We start from the raw sequence: 23,860 nt of genomic DNA, 5'->3' as shown, positions 1-23,860 counted from the left end.
GTCATCGTTATTATGTAAGGTTAAGAAAATACCTAAAGTGTCTTTGTGAGTTACCCACCAAATGAAGTTTGTGTCTGTGGCCAGCCTGTTCTTCAGTGAAGCCCCCTTGCACGTCCACACTTGTCTGCCATGGGGTAACAGGTACATTGCATGAAATGCTCTTGGGTGGTTCAGTACCTCACTCGAACGTGCAACGACTGGAGCAATGGCTTGAACCTGCTGCCTGTCAGTTAGGCTAATCCTCTATTCTGAGCCCCTTTCTAGGTGCCAAAGCTGTAGAAAAACAGTGTTTAACTGGAGAATCAGTCTCTTATTTCGGCCGTAGCCTCAGTCAGGGAGCGTCTCGTCGCCGCTGGTGCTGAAGCTCCAATTCCAGAGGGTACAGTGCGAATGGACCAGACTCCTGATAAGCGACATTCAGAGGCATTTGAGCTGACCTGATACAGACAGACTTAAACAACATCCCCGTCTTAGTCTGAGTCTAGATTAAGCCTTCTGCCTGGGAACTGAGGATGTCTTCAGTAGTTCCACAGACCGGAAGTGCTCTCAAATTCAAGAACGCGGTCCTGCTGATAGCTTCCTGCATTCGCTTCTCTCCTTTCCTGACTTGTGGACGAAGTAAAGTTAAAAGATCCAAGGCCACAAGAAGTCCAGCCTAAATACAGGAAAGTACAAGCAGTCGTTAATTAACATTGATTAATACCGAGGCTCTGAAGAGACAAGGGGCTTCCGTTCTAATTAACAATTCCTGTTTAGAACAATTCCCATAGAAGACCGCTTCGCTGTGCTCAGGAAGGGTGAGGTCTGTGCCCACTCCAGGTCCCTTCCTCGGCTCAATCTTTAACCCCAGGACTTCACATCAGAGCGGGCAAAAGACAGCGAGACAGTCCCACTGTAGGAGGTGGGCCAGTGACCCAGAGTGTTTCCCCTTTACCTGGCTCCAGAAGCTCTGTAAACCCAGCAGCCATATCACTCTGCAGCTCACAGCTGGCAGCCCACTAAAGCTCAGCAGGTGTGAGCCTGGTCAGTCCCTGGATGGGAGACCTCCTGGGTAAAACTAAGATTGCTGCTGGAAGAGGTGTTAGTGGGGCCAGCAGGGGGCGCTCACCCTGTGGTCCATGTGGGTCCTAATGCCCCAGTATAGTGACGGGGACACTATACTGTAAACAGGTGCCGTCCTTCGGATGGGACATAAAACTGAGGTCCTGACTCTCTGTGGTCATTCAAAATCCCAGGGTGTTTCTTGAAAAGAGTAGGGGAGCTGAGAGCTGGGGTGTGGGGAGCATTCTGGTGCACTATGGCTGCCGTCGCATCATCCAGGTGGGGCTGCACACTGGTGGTGGAGGGGATCCCCATTACCTGTAAAGCACTTTGAGTGGGGTGTCCAAAAAAGCATTATATACTGTAAGTGTAAGCTATTATTAAATTATTATTATTATTAGAACAGAAGGATAGAAAAGCCACTCCTTTTTTAGCTCAGGGCGGCACGCTCCCTGTGAGATGCAATTAGCCAACTGGCCAGTAGGTGTCAGAGTCACCTGCTGCACTAAACTAAACCACAAACCGACAACACCGTTACTGGAGGTGTGTATGCACAAATTGTTATTGTGCCTGTGTTATTTTCTCTGTGTATATAATAACATATAGAAGCTGTCTCTAGTTCGTTTATTTACATTAGCATTCTTAAATCTGGAAGAAGAAACTTCTACCACCTCAGCATAGTATACTATACATATACTGTAGTGGAGAATAATATAATTGTATGTCCTAGTACAGACTCAAAGATGCTATTGGATCCCTTTATTTACAAATGTCTCCCGAGGTGGCCTGGTTCTAGTGACAATGAGGAAAATATCTTATCTATAGTTCTAGCAGCCTGTGTTCAATATACAATAATACTGTACAAAGAATGGGCACTCAGGCTCGTCAAGGTTAAATTAAAAATCCAGTATTTAAACTGCTACTACTTTGTATGCTGATTCACACATTCATGATTTTGTCTTTTAAGAAGTATCGCCTTCCACCTGTCCTAAATCTGCAGAACACGTTAATTACCACAGCCTTGCAGTCCTAGAGATCTGAGGTCAGTTCCTGGGGTGCTATCTGTGTGGATTTCCCCCAGGCACTCTGGATATTTCCCACAGTCCAAAGACATACTGGTAGGTGAACTGGCTTCTGGGAAATTTGGCCTTGGTGTCTGGCGTCCCATCCAGGGTGTATCCTGCCTTGCACCCATTGCTTGCTGGGATAGGCCGCATGCTGGATGGAGTCCGTAAAATTGTGTTTTGAAACTGATGGCAGCTTTACATGCTTTGCGTGGCTTTCAGTCATAAGTGAAATTTTAAAAAAGCGTTGAAAGTAAATTAAGTTGATATCAAGCCATTTGGCAAATGTTAACAGGGGTGGTATCTGTGAATCATCATGGCAATACACGTTTCAGACCAAAATAGAATCTGGGCCAAAAAAAACAACCTGCAGGACTCTGTATTTGTTTTCTGTGCATCGAATACGAGCGGAGCTCCGGTCAGTGGCAGGGAGGTCTCTTCTCTGAGCCCGCCGGCCTGCCCAAACAGAGCTCCGCAGCCAAGCCCTCAGCGCGCGGACAGACAGGCCTGCGAAACGGCACTCCCGAGACAGGTGGCACAGCACCACAGCACCAGGGAGGAGTGTGAGCGCAGCAGCCGGGGCAAAATCCTGTCAGCCTTTTAAGGGCTTCCCTGGTCTGGGCTTCTAAAAATCTGTCTTGGAAAATATTAACTGCAAAAATGATGTTTTGTCCCCATGTGTACACTCTGTTTGCAGTGAATTGCCATGGTTTCCCATGAATTATAACTTTCTCTGTGCCCCTTTTCTTTTTTAATTTATATCCAATTGGCACGAGAGGAGTTCAGTAATATATCACTGGCCAGACACAACCTGCAAGATTTACAGCAGGATTCTTTCTCGGTAAAAAGATGCGAAAACCCCTCCCACACAAACACAAGGATGTTTCTGTGCTTTACTGTGGCACTTTGTGCTTTTCCCAGGTCGCCTCACAGCAGTCATCTGTCAGAGTGAGCTCTGGAGCTGACGGCCTACTTTACGTGTGGAGTAACTGCAGTCTGAGCTTCACAACTCCGATTAATTTCTGCTTTGTGAGCTCAGCTTCCGGTTCAGGGACCTCGCACGTGAACTGGGGAGACCTGCCGGGGTTCAGAAATGTAGGTCCCCTGCCGTTAAACAGCCACGAGTACACACCAGCATAAAACCAGCACGCCGCATGAAAAGCAAATGAACACACCCAGTAGCATAGCCGCAAAAGTGTTATCTCAGTGTGAGCAGGTGGAAATACATTCAGGTGTAAGGAGCTGATATCTCGCATGTACTTAACTTGAACCTGATAGCTTCAACCCAAATTTTTAACAATTCACAGCAATCTTGGCTGTCAGCAGCTTGGCCTGTAGACTCGGTATCTTCCACTCAACACTCAGTCAGCATCCCTGCCATCCCTTCTGACTGCCTGCCAGCCATCACCTGGAATGTTTTTATTTATTGCCTCTGGCTGATAAGCACTGATTAATCAGGTTAGCCAGTCCTCATTCTATGAAAATCTGTCAGCCAAGTTCCATCTTCTGATGTTATATAAACTTTGAGTCAGTTCTGGAACAGTATCCATCCAACAACAATCAAAAAGCTACTTCACTAGGGACAATGACATCCAAGGATTGAATGCCTGGGAATGCTTGGAATACTTGTTGAGAGAAGAATGGCTTTTAACCTGCTTAGTTAAGAGGTAGCCTCCTGGCCACAGGACAAAGAGGCACAAACTCCATTGTGACCGAGTGAACCGTGGGGCAGCTGCAAGGTGGAGATGGTGGAGGAGGAGGAATCCTGGAGACGAATGTGAGGGGAGGCGTTTGAGTTGAGTTTATGTGGCTAGTTTGGTGGTAATGGTGATTAGGTGCAGTGGTGTGAGAAATTGACCTCTCATTGCTATCCCTCCCGAGCTTCAGTTAATGACTTCTATTTATTCTAGGTAAGTGTCATAGCAACCTAGAGCAATGCCTAGAGGCATTAGCTGGAGTGCAGGACTACAGCCTGGAAGAGAGACTTGTGAGGAAAGGAGGGGTATTACAACGGGTGTGGTCAGGACTGTGGAAGATGTGGGGGTATTACAATGGGGCGTGGTCAGGACTGTGGAAGATGTGGGAGGAGTATTACAATGGGGTGTGGTCAGGACTGTGGAAGATGTGGGGGGTATTACAATGGGTGTGGTCAGGACTGTGGAAGATGTGGGAGGGGTATTACAATGGGTGTGGTCAGGACTGTGGAAGATGTGGGAGGGGTATTACAATGGGGTGTGGTCAGGACTGTGGAAGATGTGGGGGTATTACAATGGGCGTGGTCAGGACTGTGGAAGATGTGGGGGGTATTACAATGGGTGTGGCCAGGACTGTGGAAGATGTGGGGGGTAGTACAATGGGTGTGGTCAGGACTGTGGAAGATGTGGGAGGGGTATTACAATGGGGTGTGGTCAGGACTGTGGAAGATGTGGGGGTATTACAATGGGCGTGGTCAGGACTGTGGAAGATGTGGGGGGTATTACAATGGGTGTGGCCAGGACTGTGGAAGATGTGGGAGGGGTATTACAATGGGTGTGGTCAGGACTGTGGAAGATGTGGGAGGTATTACAATGGGTGTGGTCAGGACTGTGGAAGATGTGGGGGGTATTACAATGGGTGTGGTCAGGACTGTGGAAGATGTGGGGTGATGAAGATGTGGGAGGGGTATTACGATGGGTGTGGTCAAGACTGTGGAAGATGTGGGAGGGGTATTACAATGGGTGTGGTCAGGACTGTGGAAGATGTGGGGTGATGAAGATGTGGGAGGGGTATTACGATGGGTGTGGTCAGGACTGTGGAAGATGTGGGAGGGGTATTACAATGGGTGTGGTCAGGACTGTGGAAGATGTGGGGGGTATTACAATGGGCGTGGTCAGGACTGTGGAAGATGTGGGAGGGGTATTACAATGGGTGTGGTCAGGACTGTGGAAGATGTGGGAGGGGTATTACAATGGGGTGTGGTCAGGACTGTGTAAGATGTGGGGGTATTACAATGGGTGTGGTCAGGACTGTGGAAGATGTGGGGTGATGAAGATGTGGGAGGGGTATTACGATGGGTGTGGTCAAGACTGTGGAAGATGTGGGATGGGTATGGTAGTACTATTAAAATGTGGTAGGGAAGCTGTGTTTCATGTTCTGTGTATGATCCATGCAGAATGATTGTCATTGAACCTTGAGGACTTTGTTACCAGAGAGGAAGGAAAGACTATCACAGACCAGTCACTCTTTTCCTGTTGAATTACTCCAATCTGTCTGAAGACAGGAAAAGCTTGTCAAGGAATACTGTGGTGTTACTTCAGAAAGCGCAGGCAGTTGAAGGAAACATTTCTTCTATATTTTTAGTTCACATAAGCAGCCGGTGGCAAATTATACCCTAAAGATTATGATACAGACTGCAGCATCTAGTGGTCAGTTTACACCTGATCTCTGATTGCAAGCCATGCACATTAGACAATGTTATTTCCACTGCTTACTTCTGCTACTTCACTGTATAACGTAGAGCAAACATAAAAATGAAGAAATGCAACTTAATGGCTTTGTCTTTTCTTTCTCTGATCACTGAGAAAGAAACCTATTCCAGCTCAGGTCATTCAGTTGCTTCAGCAGCTACTGAAGACTAAACTCTCTGGCTGTAGAAAGCTGTACCGTCTCTGTGGGGAGGAGAGGGCTGTGTGCTCATGTGGGAGGCTTCCAGGTCCAGGTTTTGTCCAGGCGAGTCTCAGCCTGAGATAGCCTGGTACTGCCTTGCCAAACATCTCTGTGGCCACTGGCATCAGAAGGCACTCAGCCCCCAGACTGTGAAGTTTGCTGAGGATGCTGTGTTTATCTGAAGAAGATGAGGAGTCCCAGGGTGAAATATCATCTGATAAGAGTGAATTCTTCCATCTCCACCCTCTCATTAGTGTCTTCTCATTAGTGGTTTAGATTCTTGGAAAGTTAATCGAATTTTTACTTTACTCCAGACGAGCACCGAATTCTTTTCTCAGATGTTAAATTCATGCTGTCTCTCCCTCGGAGTGGGGGGGGGCCTTATCTTAAAGGACTCATTACTGTACATCCCACACATATAGAGCACCTATATCATTAAAATAGCCTGTTTTTATTTTACTGGGAGACATCTTGTCACAGTATCTCAAACAGGGCACAGTAAATGTATAACTGAAGAATAACAATTTGTATAAAAATTACAATCAATTAGCTATCAAAACAATTTATCAGGGAGCACTTAGCACAGCACGCAGTTAGAACAGAGATAACATTCATCCCATCTTATTATTTCTGAGTGTTCCCTGCAATGCAGTCAGTATGTAGACCATATTGACCATACAGTCAGGGTTCATCTGTCTTATTTTACAGGACAGAAGTCAACACTTAAAGGCACAAGCACTTTTGGGCCTAACTCAGACAGCAAGAAGGCTGTTTTACTGGGGTAAGATCCAATTTACCAGCTGTATTCTTTTCTCAGTCTCCTTAAAACTACAGGGATGAAACATTTCAAAGTACAGAACGAAGGGTGAGTTATTAGACCAGGCAAAGTCTCAGTGTGAAGTCTGCATGGGGATTGGGACAACACAGTGGGCGCTGTGGAGTCCCTGATGTTCACCTTAACTGCTCAGCTGAAGGGTTAAAGGCAACTTCAGCTGAAGTGCATTCATCTGTCTTCTCAAATAGATAAGAGGGTTGTTTTGAAATGCAGGAAGGCAAGAGTGAACATGCAAAAGCAATTACTTCCAGGAATGCTATGGAATTTTAAGTGCCAAACCTTTCAGTAAGGCAGCAAGTTAATGACAATATTTTAAATGCCCACGTTTTCATAAAGTCAACACAAACAGTGTGATGAAAATGTATGGGCTCTTAAGATTTTATGGTTTAGTATGTTAAGATATATTTGATCTTCACCTAGTCCTCACCTAGTCTTAACGGTAGATAAAACTAACCTCATTTTTTCAAATAAACACAAATCCTGTTTCTGTTATTTATTTAATGGGTCAAATATGTGTCTAAGTATGTTAAATCATAACATCTTAAAGGGGTGTACCTATTTTTTTCACCGCACTGTAAACATCATGCACCATGTCACGAAACCTCAGTAATTAACAGTAACCAGTCCATTTCCTTCTGTATCTTGAATCACAGCACTGTTCTTCACTTCTGCGCTTTTCTCTGGCTCAGCTGCGCCTCTCCTGAAGACTGCTGCTCTCCGGCCATGTTCCTACAGCAGCCTCCAGAAGTGAAAAGCTTTGGCGATCTTCTGCCGCAACAGAGGCAATATTGCAGTCGAACGACACAAAAGAAATTCAGTGAAAAGACCTCGCAGCTCTGTCAGATAACATAAGCATTCCCAGAACTGCATGGCTCACACATACAGTATGGCCAACTTGTGTTCGCCCCAGGGAGAAACGGGAAGCTTTGGCTGCACTTGACAGACAGAAACACACATTAACCCTCCTCTGAGAAAGGTGTGGTGGCTCTGTGGCTCAGGATCTGCTCCTGTGGCTGGAAGGTTGCCAGTTTGTATCCCGTGGCCGGCAGAGGAATCCTACTCCGTTGGGCCCCTGAGCAAGGCCATTAACCCCAGCTGCTCCAGGGGTGCCGTATAAACGGCTGACCCTGTGCTCTGACCCCCAGCTTCTCTCCCTGTCTGTGTGTCTCATGGAGAGCAAGTTGGGGCATGCGAAAAGACAAATTCCTAATGCGAGAAATTGTATGTGGCCAATGAAGTGATCACATCAGACTGGAGCCAACAGGTTCCACTTGTTTCATGGTTGTGCAATGGCCAGCATGAGGCAGGGACACCTGCTGATACGCGTAAGAATGGAAGAATATAAGAAAGGCCACAAAAGAGAGAAGACTTTTTGGCCTGTCGAGCCCATCTGTTAGTAAGAAGTTGAAATAAACCAAGGTATTCTATCAGCTTCACTGACATGGCTGGGTAGCTCGTTCCACACTCCCACAACCCTTTGGGTAAAGAAGTGCCTCCTGTTCTCGGATGTCATGCACTATTACACACTATTTTCATATAGAAAATAGAAAATGTAATAGAATATATGTACTGGGTGAGTGGATTTGTGTAAGGACTGTGCCTCCTATTCTCAGTTCTAAATGCACCTCCATATAGTTCCTGTGTAGGTTCCACCTGTACTCGTTGTTTCGTGTCTCACTGTTCCTTCTGAAGTGATCTGCTGGGTTGACTTTCACAGTGCCCCGGAGGATCCTGAATACTTGAGCATTAACTCACAAACAGGGATTGCCAGCTGTCATACACTGACGTATATTAGCGGCTGTATTTCTGAAATTTAACCAGGCCTCCACATTTCTGATACCCCTTAGCCTCTCATTAGCTCTTGCCATCTGTTTATGGCCAACGGCTTTCAGCCGAACAATCCCACACCTGAGCCCGAGCAGAACATAAGGCTTTGACAATTACACAAAGTCGTCATTTCCATCAGATCAGTATGAAGGCCAAAGGTGTTCAGATTTTTACGTCTCTGCTAATTTACAGTTTGCATGCTTGCACATATTCCCTGAGTGATCAGATAATGATGGGGCGTACCACTGCAGCCCCAGTGCAGTGAGAGGACACCATAGTCAGCAGTCGCTGTGCAGAGCCTTTGATGTTCTGGTCTGTGAGAGGCCGTTTAAGGGCTACAGGCAGCATCAGTGGAATCTAGTACTTTGGAGTCTTCAATGGGAACATTTTTGAGGGTGGCAGGAGATGAAATCCTAGGGTGTAATTGTTGTGTAATATGCAACATTTTGCATTGTCTGACTTTTCACAAATACATTGATAGAAGATGACTTCATAGCAAGTCTCCAGGAAAACCTGCAGATAGAAACGAAGTCATTGCTGGTATGGAAATCTTTGTAGAGCTGGAATTTGACAGGTACTGTATAGCACATTCTATTGCATCTGTGCAACAATAAGCTCTGCAGCAGAGACGCACTGTGAAGCTGTATGCTGAAGTCTAAGTGAATGCAGAGCTCTGCAGCCTATCTTATTGTTGCACAGATTAAATGGAATATGCTGTACAGTACCTGCAGTTCTGCAGCTGTGGGGCTGTAAATTGAAGTATACAGTATGTGAATGAAGAGCTCAGTAGCAGAGATACACTGTGGGGCTGTGCATTGAAGTATAGAGTATGTGAATGAAGAGCTCAGTAGCAGAGATACACTGTGGGGCTGTGCATTGAAGTATACAGTATGTGAATAAAGAGTTCAGTAGCAGAGATACACTGTGGGGCTGTGCATTGAAGAATACAGTATGTGAATGAAGAGTTCAGTAGCAGAGATACACTGTGGGGCTGTGCATTGAAGTATACAGTATGTGAATGAAGAGCTCAGTAGCAGAGATACACTGTGGGGCTGTGCATTGAAGAATACGGTATGTGAATGAAGAGCTCAGTAGCAGAGATACACTATGGGGCTGTGTATTGAAGCATATGGGAATGAAGAGTTCAGTAGCAGAGATACACTGTGGGGCTGTGCATTGAAGTATACAGTATGTGAATGAGTTGCTCAGTATCAGAGAGGTATATTGAAGTATATGTTAATGAAGAGCTCTGTACTGTGTGAGCCATTTGAAAGATTGAATTGTATTGTGGAATACAGGTGGAAGTTCTAAGGAGGTGTGAAAAATGTTCTGCACATGTCAGGAACCATGATTTTCTTTTGCTAGTTTATTCCCTTTAGTGATACGGAGTATGAAGTGCTTTGTCTTGAAATTATTTATTTATGAGTGCAGAGAGAAGAACAATCTTGGGCAGAGCAAGGGGGATCCTGGGATTAACCAGAGATTGCCAAGAGTTAACACAACAGGGTGCACTCGGCTTTGAATCCACTTCTTCTTTGATTTTACTTTTAAACTGTCAATGTATATGTGCATTTAAATTTCAGGTATCTAAGTGAACAGTAAAGGCATGCTTAAGAGAATAGCTGGAATTCACATGGGGGATATCCTTAATTAAGAGGGAGGGTGTAGTTTAAGAATATGATAATAATCCCAGGGTTCAGCAATTCAGGATTTCCTGTGTACATGCACACATATGATAAGGCCATGAGACAGGGGCTCAGGTCTTCTGAGGAGACGCAGTGTTTGAACTGAGTGTTAAAATATAGGCCCAACTGCAAGCTCTGCATTTTATTCTTTGTTAGAATAATAAATTCAAATATGCCGGGAAGATCTGAGATGGAAAGAAAACCAGAAATAGCTGTGGTACTCCAGCACTGGAGAGGCCACCCCCTTGTGTAATACCATGTTTTCTGTTTGTGTTATTGTTATTGTGTTATTGCCTAACGGTTTACTAAATGGAGCTCAACTAGAGCCCATTATGCTCAAGGAAATCCTGTCCCTGAAACAGTTAAGTGAGGGTTTGTGCTGGACCGAGACCCAGATGGCCTGGGGGTCCTTGTGGAGTGGTGTTGTTTGCAGACTGACATCCCTGGTGCGGGATGTATCTGTGCTGGGTCCTCTCCCGAGGTTCATGAGGAAAGTCTTTACAGGGCTGCTCCCTCCGCCAAAGGGCTGAAAGCAGGATTGTGTGTCGGCTCGACAGACAAACAGGCACTTGTCTAGGCATGCTGCCCTCCTACACCCACAGCCTCAAGACAGAACCTCACATGCTGCAGATAATGGCAGATACACACCAGCCTCTTTCACTCAGACAGTTTCAAGCTGACTTCCAGCAGGTACCCGGGGACCAGAGGAACGCGATCAGGGCCCCTCCTCCACTCACACTCATCCAGTCACTCCTTCTCGCCAACATAAACTTTAACCATTCAGGGCTATAAATGATCTTTTCGTGGCAAGCATGAAACGTGCGTTTCACTGGAAAGAAGTCGTGCACTATTTTGCTGACACATTGCCCTGGCCCTGTGGTGTAATATCTGGCATCCACCTGAGTGTAAAACGCCTGCACATTGGAGATTATCCAAGGGCCATGACACAGAATGTCTATCTTAATGAGGCCCATTAAGTGGTTTTGCGTTGGTGAAGATAGACTCTTGGTGTCACTTTTCGCGTAGTTTGGCAATGGATTAGACTGTTCCTGGAGTGTGGCCACAAAGTTATCAGTTGTTTTGTTTTCACAACTGCGAGCTCCAGTCTCACTTGCCTGCTGTGCTCAGTGGGCGAGCCTGGCAGAGCGTCCCATGCGACTCATTCCAGATCATCAGAGCATGACAGCAACTGTTGAGAGAGAGTGCTGACATTGAAGATGCATCTGTGAACATCGCGTGCAAATATCAACACAGAGCTTTCTTTGAGTTCGACGCCTGGATCTTGGCTGCCTTCTTTTTAAAAAGGGAAGTCCTACCTTGGAGGAAATGGCCCTTTGACAGGATTTCCACCTTTAAATCTCTCTGGGTTTCCGGCCTTTTGCTGTGCATTAGTAATGGGCCTCTGATCTCCTTCTAGGAACACATTAGCCCCATGGAACCAGCAGAGAGGTCCATTAGCTCACGAGGGGTTGGACAATATCCTCCCAATATATGAGCCCTGGGTGTAAATAAATGCCCTTGAGCTCAGAATTTTCCTGAAGTGGGAAAAGTAAGAAAGTTATCATTACAATATTGAGGCCACTTCCCGATCATTGCTACATAGAGATGAAACATAGTAAAAGATTATGTGGCATAACACTCCAGCCCATGAGGATGAGGCTGACTGGACCCCCAGTCTCGTCAATAGGAATGAGCCAGGGAGCTGCCGCAAGGATGAAGATAGGGTGCAGGAAGGTTTGTGAGGAGAAGGAGCAAAGCGGGGTTCAGCAGGAGACGTATTTTTGTGTAGGACAGTGGGGGTGGTAAAGATTAGAAATGAAATTGGGTCTCTTCCCTAACCTCTGTTAGACACCACTAAGGATGATTCATTATTATTTTTGCAGTTTTGTTCTGTAAATATTTATTAGAATAAAGCAAATGTTTGTGTGCTGTTTTTAATTTGACTACAGTTTTAAGAGAATCTCCTTGAAGCACAGAACAGATTTATTCCATGCTTGAGTAAATCAAAGGCTAGGAAGCAAGTGAACCAAATGGATTAATAAACCCATTAAGAATAAGGAGAAAGAAAGGACTTCATAAAATGATTAAAACATACCTTGATCAAGTTAAAGAAAATGAATATAACTAATAATAGCATAATCAAATTGGAAATTAGAGAGGCAATGAGAGAGATTGAAATTTAAATCAAGTGAAGATATGTTCAAATTGCATAATGCACTAGTAAGGCCTCAGAACATTGCGTCCATTTTTAGCTTTCATGTTATAGAAAAGATATTGCTGCTCTGGAATCTGTCCAGAGAAGAGCAACCACATATATCCCATGATTTAAAGGAATATCCTACACTGACTGATTGAAGGCTGTCAGTGTAGGGTAGTCACTGTAGTGTAGGTGACTCAGTCCTCCTCTCCTCAATCCCCACCTCTCCTGCTTTCTGCTTCTATTCATATTTTGCAGAAAAGCTGACTCATATCATCATAAGACAGGTCACAAACAAGAACAGGCTATTTGGCCCATCTAGTCTGCTTGATAACTAGTAGCTATTTGATCCAAGGATCCCATCAATTCCAGCCATTTCTTGAAGGAATCCAGGGTGTCCACTTCGACAACTACCCTAGTAGCTCCTGCCACACTCTCACAACCCTTTGTATAAAGAGGTGCCTCCTGCTCTCAGTTTTGAGTGCACCTCCACATTGTTTCTGGCCTCTGGTTTGTGTTTCACTGTTCATTCTGAATTCCACAGACCTGACAATCCTCAATATGCCTTTGAGGATTTTGAAAATTTGTATCAGGTCCTCTTGTAGTCTTCTCTGTTCAAGACTAAAAAAGTTTAGTTTCTTCCTCCTGTCAGTGTGGGACATTCCATGAAGCCCCACAATGTATCTAATTGCTCTTTCCTGGACTGATTACAAAGAACTGAAAGAACTGGACATGCGATCAAAGATTAGATACTCTGCAGCTGCTCTGCAGATATCTTTCCAAATAGAGACACCATTCCAGGACAGACAAATAGACAAAGATATGTGTTAGTAGTGCTCTTTAATTCATGAGCTTGTCTTATCTGTGAGATAAAAACATAAAACCTCTGCCCATTATGCACAAGAAATCTTATGCTACAATATTCTGCTGTCAGGGGAAACAAGGCTTCTCCAGTTGGTATCCTGCAGAAACCAGGATACTTTTCCAAACACTTAATACATTTAACATTTCCTCTTCATTGGAGCCTTGTCCCAGCAGACATTGTTAACTGAGCTATCTAGCCAGGAAAGGTTAATGAGGAAGTAGCCCCACTCCTGTTCTGTGAGAAATGGGCAATTTAGCACTGCCAATCAACAAGTCAGCATGTAACTGAGAGGTAGGAGGAAACTGGGGTGTGAACCCTTGCAAAGCCTGTTTCTGGGCACCAGGCCAGTAGCAAGCCTGAAACACAAAAAGCTGCAGACAGAGAGAGAAACCAGCCCAGAATCTGGTGTTCTGAGTTTCTTATCTGATACAGCCTTTTCAGAGTATGACAGTCTGACTTGACACAAGCTCTTCCCAATAGGCTGTACTGTAGGATCTCTAATGCCTATCAGATGGTCAACTCTCTCTCCTGACCACCGAGAAGCAGGTCCCTTGGCTGTAATTTGCACCTAGTGAAGGCCACACTGTGTATAGGTTCTTCATCTCTCTTGGTAAACACAGTTCCAAATCCAGCACAGGACTAAGGTGACCAAAAAATTGTTACATGGTGGGTAAAATCAGTCTATACCAATTTCCTTGGAAAATGGAAAATACATACGTAAATATCCTACACTGACTGATTTAGTATAACACATACATTTATACTAAAAAATATATTATTAGAAGGCTGTAGGTTTGGTTCCTGCCTGAGTTACATTCCCCAAAAGGCATTGAGGAATGACCTGCCATCCTCCGTCACCAGCTGATGGAAGACAATGAGTCTGGGGACAGTTACAAGTTACAAAACAGGAAGAAGAGGCTCCTGCGTGGCACTCAGCCTCTGTCGTGTGACAGAACAATGAGCTGAAGGATGAAGGAATTGCAGGCTTGCCTCTCAGGGGAAGTTTAAAAAGGGTTCTGCAGTGGAAGAGGCATTTGCTTGAACAACAAAGGGTTTTGTTTCTAAAGTCCTGTACGTTTTCATGTCCTGCAATGGGCTGGTCTTCCTGTACCCTGTACCCTGTACCCATGGCTGGCTGGACAGAGGTGGCATGAAGTCGCTGCGTCATCTTTACATATCCAGTGAAGCGAGTGGCTCTATTGGCACATTTCCGGCCTGAGAAGTATTTTTCACCCATTTGATTGAAAAAGCCGTTGTACTGTAACAGGGATAACTGCACCTTTACAGTAGTGTCAACAGAACAGAAATAAACACGTTCGTCGTCGCTCATTCGTCCACGTGTCTTGCTGGCAGCTATACTTTCATGCCTTAACTTATACATACAAAAATACAGAGACCTGTAATTGTTCTTCTCCACTTTGATGCTCTTGTATCAACGTGATATTCAGCATCTTGGCACTACCTGTGTGCCTCCAGGTGTCAGTCATGAATCCTGCTTATCTCTCCCTTTGTTGTAGCTCCCACAGATTCAGGATTGTGTTTCCACTGACGTACAGTATATGATTGTATAGAACAGAAACACATGGCAAGCACACGGGCTGGCAGAGGAGATATTTCTCCCCCTGCAAACATCTGGGTCTAAGAGGTTGCCAAGAACAAGGAGAGGGGTGACATGCAGCCACTAACTTCATAATAAGGGCCTTCTGGATATTCTGAAGGAGCCAGAATGTGGTTATGCTAACTGCATTAAGACAAAGCTTAATTTAGGGCACACAATTGTAATAGTACTGAAGTACAAACATTGAAGGGCAGATTTGAAGGGTGCAGCCTACAACACCATTTATAATTGTTCTGCTGCTTATACAGTTCATATGTACTGTACGGTACCTTAGTGCCCAACATAACAATCAGGTCAGTGAGTCTTAGAGACCTGGAACGTTTTGTGCCATCCACTGGCTTCATCTTGTCAAGAACCAATGTTTGCAATCGACCTGCAAGTTATAAGTCTTAAAAAGACAAGTCAGTGTAGGTTAACCTTGTTATTACTGACACAATTTCAAGGGGAGCATTGTAGGAATGCTAAATGAAATGGGTTGACAAGCACTAATACAAAATCACATTGTACCCATGGTGAAGGGTGGGGCACCTTCAATGCCAATTATTGTGCATATCAGCAGCTGATGGCTTCAGCCCTGGATGGGGGTATCACAGTTGCCAGAGTCAGCTCACCCCCATCACTGAGAGCTGCCTTCCGCACTGCAACGTACCCAGATACCACCTGGCCAGCATACAGATAACTGCGCAGCGCTGTCTGACTGTGCCCTCTGTTTATCCCCAGCACAGAGGGCACTTGGCAAGATTGATTGTAACATTCAGAACGAAAATCAAAAGTTAATTATATTTAACAAACATTCCTTAAGACCTCTGTATGTGCTTGGGCAATGCCCTGAGTATGTACAGAGCCCTGCTGTGCAAGCAGTCCGCTAGTGAGGTGAGGCTTCCTGGTTTCCTCCCTAATCCTTATCACTGTCAGGGTCTCAGAATTCCAGGATCCAGGGACGGGCCTTTGTTCTGGCCCTAGCATCACGTTGGACACATCCTGTTGTCTCCGTGTCAGGGAAGCTCCCTTTCATTTGGCTTTGCTCTCTGCATATATGCCTGTGTTCAACGGCAGGTAAGGCAATAAAGCTAAAGATGAATTCCCATCCTCTGATTTTTAATCTTGATCTAGTTTTCCTTCATTCCTGGCAGCCATAGTTACTACAGTACTCACTCCCTTCAGCCCCTCCGGCTTGTTAATAAACCTGATGCTCCTTCCCACAGGACAGAGGCAGTTGGAACTGAACCCCACAGGTGTGGCACTCCCCTAAGAAGAGGGCAGCCAGTGCAGAGGTATTCATGCGTTCAGGGAAAATGATCCTTCTGGACCATTTGCTGCTTCAAGACAGTCATACTGTACATTACATCATTTAAAAACGAATCTTATGAATCATACTTCCACACCATTCTGTGTTTATGGATAAGTCTCCGTTCTGCTTGTAATGAAATGCGCAATATAACATACTGTAGCGAGTCAACCAGTCATGATGTCTTTGGGAGGTGAGAGGAAACCGGTGTACACACCAGAAGCTCACCCTCCCAGTCTGGAATCAAACCCAGGGCTCAAGAATTGTGAATGTGCTCTTTTGCCATGTCAACCAGCCTGTACCTTTTCTTTCGCTCGAATGAAACCATTTTAAATTCAAATTGATCTCTCTTTTTACATCTCAACTAGTTTTATTTCTTTCTTTGAATCCTGCTGCATTCAGTGTCTCGGTGTTACTGAAGAAACATTGAGCCACTGGAAGGTTTCACAATGACGTAATGAATAAGGGTGTAGCGCTTAATTACTTTTAGGGAAACAAAAGGAAGAAAAGTCTGGAAAACAAAGTATGGAAGGGTGTTGTGTATTTTGGAAAAATATTGCCAAGGCAACTGTAGGGTGGTGATGTACTGGGGATGTTTTCAAATGTGCTTGATGAGACGTGAAGACCAATGATCTGCTAATGATGAGGTGTGCGAGCTAGGCAGGTACACCCTGTCTCACCTGTAGCTGAAAAACACCAGGCCTGTGCAGGCAGGGCATGGCGGCGCTGGGGAGAATGGGCAGCCTGTGGCTGGGAGATTCTGGGGTGCGTCTGTGAGAGGCGCCAGGCGGGGCTCCACCTGGGATTCGGGGTGCGGCTCTCCGCCGGGCAGTGAGGAAGAGGAGGCTGTGTGACGGCACAGTCCTGCTACTCGGCTCTCATTGCTTCCCAGGAATGTGGGATGGATGTTTTGTTTGCACAGAGAGTCTTTTCTCCTTTTATTGTAACAGCTAATCAACCAGATCATTAATCAACAACTTCTGGGAAAAACAAAATCCTTACAGATACAAAAAGAAAATTTGAATGGATTTTTTTGTGCATTTGTGCATTTAGATTATTATACTCTTTTCTTTTCATGCCCAGGGATATGTATGTGCCCACCAGGTGTTGTTGCATCAAATGACATCTGGTAAAATCCCTGAAGAGTAAAATCCTTGATGTAAGTCATATTAACACTGGGTTATTCTTCACCCCTCTCCATGTGATGCATGTGAGTTTGTCATGATCCTGGGGCCTATGCCACAAAGCGTTTTCATTTCCATGCTCTTGAGTATAGCAACCAGCGACGCATTTCAATCCATTTGACAATGTTCAGCTGAAGACTGTCTGAGCCTTTAGTATTAATATATTTATTAACTATATAGTAATTAATACTATAAGGATTCCAGCTTGCGTTCTTCTGGATGATCTATACTTGATAATAGTGTTGGGTTCGACCTTTTCCTTCATGGCATCTCTAAACAGAAGTTCAATCAAATTTTCTTGGCCCACTTCCACTCTCTTCCACCTTAATCTCTCTCCTGCTGAGCACCCTCCTTACTCTACTTCCTCACACACCTTCCTCCACAGCATAAGGGCTTGTGTTTGCTTTCCCTGTCTCATCAGAAATCACAGCCTTGAGTCCTGAACTGAAAGGTTCTTGGCAGAGCCTTTCTCCAAATACACTGTGCATGCTGGCTCACAAGGCACTACGAAGAGACCGCTACTGTACTTGTCTTGCGTTGAGGAAGTTTAAACCAAAAACCTCACTCCCTAAAGGCGTGTGTCCTCTAAGATTTCTAGTGGTAGATCTGTGGACACAGTTATGTGAGTGACAGCAGAGTTTCGGTACCACAGTGTAGGAAGTTGGAGGGTAGCCATTATCCTCTCTAACCCCCGCCACAGGTCGTGTTCAGACAAGCGCAAGACATCATTTACTATTGCTCAATCTCCGCATGAAATACACCTGCTGGAAATCAACAGTATTTCTGAGGCCCTTGTTGCCAACCTGCATTCCATTACTCTGACTCTGCACTGGAGTTACACCTGACTTTTAACAAGGCATCTTCACATTTCTTGTTGTTATATTTTCTATGTTGATTTAATTTTTAATGCAGACATGCTTATGAGCGTATTTCATTTTTTATTTGATAATTTAGCTTAGTGAATGGTTTTCACTCCAGTTCCTATTGGAATAAGCAACTGGAAAAGAAAGGATCATTTTCAAACTTAGATTTGCTTGTTACATAAGGGACTTTATAATATTTTACTTGTTACTATATTGCTCACTTTGTCTATCAAACTGTCCTTGAACATTAAGGAATAACTAATTGATAAGCTGCTTTAATGATGTGAAAGCATGACTACCTGTAGAGCTCCCTGTGGCCTGGAGAACCCCTCCCGACATCTTCTGCAGTACAACACCGTGGATCAAATTGCCACAGGCCCCTGTGCAAGACCTCTGAAACAGGTGGCCAATATGGACTTACCCACTTTGCATTAAAAGTCTCTCTTTGGTCCATTGCATGATCTTTAACAGGAGTGTGAATTGACGCATTTGGAACATAAGAATGCCAAACCCTTTAGCCTGGTTGGTCAATAGATGCTAATTTATCTCATCCAGCCATTTATTAAACAAAGCCAGGTTCACATCGTTGACCTCCTCACTTCTATAGAGGAGTGACTCTGCTGAGCTGTTGCTGGACTGGAATCCAACTAGACAAGTAGCCCTAACCCCTCAGCAAAGTGACCTGGGACAGACCGCCTGCTTTATTTCTGACAGGAGCTGGCTGCCAATCCATTGGAGAAGCTTGAAAATAAACACCCAAGGCTTGTGGTGGCCACCAGAAGAGTGGTTCCCAAAGACACTGTATGCTCTTTTCACAATTCGGTCTTGCTGTGACATATTTTGGAACCATGTAGAGATTGCTTTTTCTAGGAATCCAACGTGATCATCGCATGCAGCTCCCTCCGGCAATCACACTATGTAAACATTATTCTATCTGAAATGGTATTTCAGCTCTTGTACCGTGAAGTGCAATTATGAAATGATTTATGTTTGCAGATGATAACAAATTAGGAAGATTAGAAGGATTGAATAAAGTGCAAAGGAAATTCAAAAGAACTTCAGAAAAAATTGATGCATTCCTTGGATCAATAATCTATTATCAAATGAGCTAGACAGGCTGAATGGCCTCCACTGGTTTGTATCATTCCTCACATCCTTAAAGAAATGACCTTAACCACTATCTTAACATTAACAATCTTAACATTATTAGTATACTTGGAAACAATCACTCAAAAAAGCAGCAGATCTTGCATTACAATTAAAGTACTGTACTTTATTAGGTTGGTCTCTGCTTTGAATCTTTTCAGATTACAGTAGTTTCATGTTCCTATCACATACAATACACTTCAGACCCCACTAATGACCGTCATTGAGTTATTTTTATTAATCAAAGGAAAGAAATGAACAACAGAATGGATACAAAAGAACATGCTGAACCACCTCCTGCATGAGTGTGTCTGTCACTTGTCCAGGATGTACTGTTTAGGCCCTGTTTCTGATAAAGATAGAGAACAAAGACTGCAGATTATGTATTTCAGTCCCTCCCCAAAGTGGAGGTTTCAGACGTGAGAATCTGGCACAAATACTGCAGCCCGAGTGCAGCAAACAAGATAAGGCAGAAGAATTTCCCAAGTAGTATTCTTTCATTAGTTGACAGTTCTCGGCAGGAATCTGTAGGAGAAACAAATAATTCTCCAGGGCATGCCACCTATTTAGAGTTCTGGGGATAGACCACAGTGTTTTAAGTCTAGAGCGCAGAGATTGATGCTCAATGCCAATGAATATAGATTAGTCTGGCATTTCTGTGGGCATTGTCTGCATTTCTCTGGATCATGGTGTCATAGCTAAAACAGTATACAGTATATGTCTAAAGTCATCTATATACAGTAATCTCTTGTTATAAGAGCAATCACTACATGAGTTTTTGTTTTTACAAGTTGCAGTAATTTCTAAATGTACTTTCATTTAATTTCACTCTTATGAGCTGGGATCTCATAAAGCATTGCTGAGATTCTTCTTTTCTTGCACCTTCTCATATGAGTGATTTACTTTTTATTTCTTCTAACGTTTTAACTTTTTTTACTGTAAAGGCATGTCTGCTAAGTGCAAAGTGTACAGAATAGTACTACTGTTAAAGTGTTTGCTACCGATATAAATGCTGTACCGTACTGTAAATGAGCTGGAGTGTGATTGTTTTCCTATCTATTGTTTATGCATTGGCTAATGACTTAAAAGCACATTACTGGAATCATTAACCAGGAATGTTATTGTATCCATACTTTGGTACTATTCTGTGCAGTATTAAGGTGGAGTCAGGGTGTCCGGGGGAACATTTCTGAGTTCTAGAACTAATCAGTTCAATCATAATTTCTGATTTCTGAGTTTTCACTAACAAGCAGTTTTTGAGGAATGACTTCATATAATGTGGGATTACCGTATACTGAGACCCATTGAAGCCGATAGCAATTTGTTGCATCTTTAATGCCTCTCAGTATATATAACTATTCAGCCTTTTACCACACCTTCTGTCCTGCATTTGCATTCTTAAAGAGCCTTGTGTTGATTAACCTCAGCTTGTGTCGCAGTAATTAATAAAATACCAGGATCACCACCAGCACAGTGAGACAGTGAGCTGTGCGAATCAGCTGAGCACACAGTCCTACATTTCGTAAGCAGCAAAGTAGATGACTTGTACAGTACAGAGGGAATGTGTAAATCTCTTATCTATTTGTATTATAAACCACAGACCTAAACGGGTGGTCACAGTCAAATCAGATTTACCACCCAGTAACGTGGTAATGTGACAGCTTGGTACTGTTCTGACCTCATTTACCATAAGGCATGGTTTCACTCCCACAAGCTCCTGTAACTGGAAGTGCAAAGGTGAAGCTCTTGGGCAAGGAAACCACATTCAGAGGTAACAAGAGCAGGTGAGGAATTTTGATCTATGCCAATTTGTCATGCAATTACTGTATGGGAAGATGAAAACAACCCTTAATTAAAAGTGGTTAGCGACTATGGTTGCGAAAGGGGCTCAGCTGAATCTGGTGCTGAATTTGGCGTTCAGTGAGGCAAGAGTGCACAGTGCCCGTGTTGCACGTCACACTGATGCCACAAATCACCAGCAAAGGAAAACTGTGACATGGACTGTAGAAACACAGAACATTTGTCAGATATCTTTTAATTGCCTCTTCACATTGCCTAGAGTATGTAAATAATGTATCAACGTAAAAACATACAGTAAGTCTTTTTCATAAGTGCCCACTTCTATCTCAGTGTTTTCCATTTTGTATTTGTAGTTTATTTTTACTATCAGCATGTAACACTCTGCTCTCGTTTGCACTAAACATCATCTGCCAGGTGTTTGGCTAGCTTTTGCATTTCATCTATGTCTAGGTATGTAAAAAAATCTTATATAAACTAAGGAAACACTGTTGCCAAAACACTACAGTGAGTAATTTGAGTTAATTACAGTAAAACAGCAATTACCGAAACTGATGACAATAGTGCACCACTGTCAATGGAAGTCACAAATTTATCAGGAAACTTCAACAATCTGTCACCACAGCTGAGAGGCGAAAGTGAAAGAACTACAGGGAGTCCTGTGGTGGGGTTTTAAATAACTAGTTGAAACAAAGACTTAACTGAGTGGATCAATTTAATCCTTTTCTAATGTCTAGTCCAGGTAATGAATACACAGACCTACAAACCCTGCTGGACTGTGGCCCTCCAGTTGGGGACCTCTGGGTTTTGGGGTGACAGACTCCTGGGCACCTGGTGGAACAGAAAAGGATTCCATCAAATAAAACGGACTTCATTTAACCAGTGGAGCACATACACTCAGCCCATATTGCTCATACTGTACATATGAGCCTTTGAGTCTATAGGGAAGCTATGTCTTTTTCCTCCAAAATAATAATGCACACTGACATCTGGGATGAAATTGCTCCCATGTGAATTGTATCATAAGTATTACAGTCTCAATCAGAACACATCATTCATTACCTGTGCTTGTGGTTTTTCATTACACTGAAGTGTTCACTAAGTGTTGTGTAAATAAGAGGCTCTGAATGTCTGATCTCAGTAACAAACTCACAGCCCTGGGCCAAAAATATTACTTTACTAGCTTCAGCTGTTTACTTAATCCAACCAACCTCAACATGACTAACCTGGTGAACTGTAAACATGAGAACATAAGAGCAGCTACAAACGAGAGCAAACCATTTGTCTCATCTAAGCCTGTTTGGTAATAAGTAGTTAATTGATCCAAGAATTTCAGTCAGCCAGGTGTTTCTTAAGTATAGCCAAAGTACTAACTCCAATCACACGGCTGCATAGCTTGTTCCATACACCCGCAACCCTTTGGGTAAAGAGGTGCCTCCTGTTCTCAATTAATAATAATTCCTTACACATATATACTGTAGCGCTTTTCTAGACACTCCACGCAAATTGCTTTACAGGTAATGGGGATGATGCGACGGCAGCCATAGTGCGCCAGAACGCTCCCCACACACCAGCTCTCAGTGGGGAGGAGAGCAGAGTGTTGAAGCCAGTTCAGAGAGGGGGATTATTAGGAGGCCATGATTGGTAAAGACCAGGGGGAAATGTGGTCAGGACACCAGCCCAAAAAGCTGATTTTACAGTTTAGCCCTGTCTTTTGCAAAATCCCAACTTCAGGCATGCATAAAAGATAACATTAAAAGAGCACACAAGGAATACAAGAGCAATACTTTCTTTCTCTCTGCGTCGTCTTCTGTTTATGTAAGAGCTCCTGTGTACAGGGGAAGGCTGAACTGCCAGACATTTGTTTGACTGTGCGTGTTTGCACATGGCTTGTGGTTACATAGCTTCAGATCCTATTTTTATGGAATTGTGTAAAATGATTTTTGTGCTAATGCTGTAGTTTAGCCAGGACCTTCTGCCAATATTGTGATGTTGCAGCAGAAATAATATTCCCAGAGGTCAGACTAGGTTATCTTTCGAGCTGTGGGATTCTCTACAGTCAGTTCAGTTCAGTTTGCTTGTCATAGGCACAAGTGCAATGGAGTGCATTGGGAAATTATTTGAATGTGTGCTCCTATACAAAGACATTAAGGAATCACCATGCTTAAACACAGAACAGCAGCAGCAACAATAACAAAGGTAAATAACACACACCTTAAACGTCAGCACAAGCAGCGTGCAAAAAAAAAGATTATTATAGAAAGATTGAATGCTTTGAAATTAAATGATTTGTCACTTTCAGATTCCAAAAGATGTTTGGCCTAACGTTTATCTTTATTCTGCGCAGGGCTCCGAGACGTCTCCCAGTCTCCCGGCCGGCACAAAGCCCCCCACAGTGCCAGGAGACAGGGAAAACTCCATCCGCTTCGCATACACTAAGCTGGAAAGCACCCAGAGAGATCCGTGAAGCTGCTGCAATCGGAGCCTTTGTCGTCGCCTGCGTTGCAGGCGTCATCCAACACCGCGGGCGGAGGCCTGGGCTGGACGCGTGCCTTCGGGAGCCCCCATTCTCTCTTCCACGTCCTTACGGGGGGAAGGAAGAGAGATCCCCTCCATCGGGCCATTTCCCGTAACAGTCTCACCCTCCTGGCGTATTGTGAAGCGAGAGCCATTGTGAGGAGCTGCGATAGAAGCAGAGAGCGTGCCAGTGTCACATCCACCCTCGGCCCGGCCCAAATCCCAGAACAGCGTTGTAACGAACAGTTCTTTCCGGACCCTATGCGGACGACACAGTCCGACGGAGTG

At 44.1% G+C, this 23,860-nt stretch overlaps 1 long non-coding RNA gene across 1 annotated transcript; it reads left to right on the top strand.

Moving 5' to 3' along the window:
• Nucleotides 1-329: 329 nt before the first annotated feature.
• LOC148673765 (uncharacterized) lies at nucleotides 330-23,800 on the top strand. The gene is made up of 3 exons (XR_015936103.1): nucleotides 330-2,159; nucleotides 3,027-3,200; nucleotides 23,403-23,800. It is a non-coding gene; the product is annotated as an uncharacterized LOC148673765 (long non-coding RNA).
• The last annotated feature ends 60 nt before the right edge of the window (nucleotides 23,801-23,860 follow it).

The sequence above is a fragment of the Lepisosteus platostomus genome, chromosome 4 (genome assembly GCF_059453375.1).
Source record: "Lepisosteus platostomus isolate fLepPlt1 chromosome 4, fLepPlt1.hap1, whole genome shotgun sequence".
Lineage (NCBI taxonomy): Eukaryota > Metazoa > Chordata > Actinopteri > Semionotiformes > Lepisosteidae > Lepisosteus > Lepisosteus platostomus.
The sequence above is the reverse complement of the archived record's forward strand: the minus strand, read 5'-3'. Positions and strand labels throughout refer to the sequence as shown.